The 1,533-nt window shown below is 58.8% G+C and overlaps 1 long non-coding RNA gene across 1 annotated transcript; it reads left to right on the forward strand.

The window, feature by feature from the left end:
- The first annotated feature begins 207 nt into the window (after window positions 1-207).
- Window positions 208-1,420, forward strand: LOC119102212 (uncharacterized). Its single transcript, XR_005094667.1, has 3 exons — window positions 208-248; window positions 649-782; window positions 1,251-1,420. It is a non-coding gene; the product is annotated as an uncharacterized LOC119102212 (long non-coding RNA).
- Window positions 1,421-1,533: the final 113 nt, after the last annotated feature.

Raw genomic sequence — 1,533 nt, forward strand, 5'->3', positions numbered from 1 at the left:
GCGCTGTGGTCCTGGCCCTGTGGCCGCTGGTCTCGCCGTGTACCGCCACTGCTCGCCTCCGTGTCGCCAGGCCTGCTGTTCGGTGGCGGTCGTCGTCGCGCTCCTCTCCCCCGTGCGGGGGCAGGGCGCCCAGGTGGATGGCCTGCAGTTCTCGTTCGACGACGAAGCCCACTCGGCAGAGGACGACGTGCTGCTTCTGGATATCAAGGCCGACGACAGATTCGAGTACAAGATCGAGAATGATGACGGTGAGAAACCGTGTAATGTCATGAGTGTGATCAGGTGTCGTGTGATCAGGTGTCGTGTGGGACGTTCAAATGACATCTCGGGCTCTCGCCTCTCTCAACCATAAGGTGTTAGCTTAGAATGCACACCGCCAATTCACTATCACTATTTCCCAATGCACCGAAAGTGTAAATGTAGTCAAGACATGCTTTCGGCGCTTTTTCCTCCCCCTGCACCATCCGAGCGGAATTTGAGTTCCACTGTACTACTCTACCACGGGCAAGCAATACGGCTACCAATGAGTTCCATTCTACCACTCCGCCAGGGACATGCCAGTACGACTTCCAGTGAGTTTCACTGTATCACTCCGCCAGGAGCACACCAGTGCGGTTACCAATGAGTTCCACTGAACCACTCCGCCAGGGACATACCAGTACGGCTACCAATCCGGCCGTCTGGGAGACGACGGCGGCTACAACTTCAAACACGAGTACAAGCGGGCGGACGGCGTGCTGTTCGGACAGCACGGATATGAACTGCCCAGCGGACTGAACCACGTGAGCGAACCAGCTTCCCTGGTTGCCTCTCCATCTCTCCATCCCCTTCTCTCTCGCATGCGGTGCGTTCGTTTTCAGTCCGTTCGTTAGATGTGATAGTTCCTCGTGTGTTGCTCGCCTTGGTGTGGACCACGCCCCTGGCGGGTGTTACGGACGGTCGCCAAGTCAAAACACGCGCCTTCAGCACACCACCTGATGACCACCTGATCACCACCTGATCACTACCCGATCACCGCCTGATCACCACCCGATCACCACCTGATCACCACCTGATCACCACCCGATCACCACCTGATCACCACCTGATCACCACCCGATCACCGCCTGATCACCACCCGATCACCACCTGCTCACCACCTGATCACCACCTGATCACCATCTGATCACCACCTGATCACCCGCCCCGCAAATCCCGCCAGCTGACCCGCGCTCCCCTGACCTTGACCTGCCCCTGACCGCGGCGTGCAGACGGTCAACTACGTGGCGGACGGACGGGGGTACCGTGTGCTGGAGGACGGTCAGGAGTACGAGCCGGCGACGGTGCAGGAGGTGGAGCGGCAGCGGAGCCTACTCGGCGACCTCTCCGACGACTGGGAGGACCAGGAGCCCCTCCAGCTCGATGTCAGTCTGCTGCAAAGAATCGCGTAAGTGTAGGACAGGTGCGGAAGGAGGTGTGAGCTGTGGATTTGTCATAGACGTACGACGTGTTGCATTCGTGCATTCATGCGACGTTCGATAGTGAAGAACGCGC

Source organism: Pollicipes pollicipes, unplaced genomic scaffold (assembly GCF_011947565.3).
Source record: "Pollicipes pollicipes isolate AB1234 unplaced genomic scaffold, Ppol_2.1 Scaffold_5724;HRSCAF=6776_pilon_pilon_pilon, whole genome shotgun sequence".
Taxonomy (NCBI): domain Eukaryota; kingdom Metazoa; phylum Arthropoda; class Thecostraca; order Pollicipedomorpha; family Pollicipedidae; genus Pollicipes; species Pollicipes pollicipes.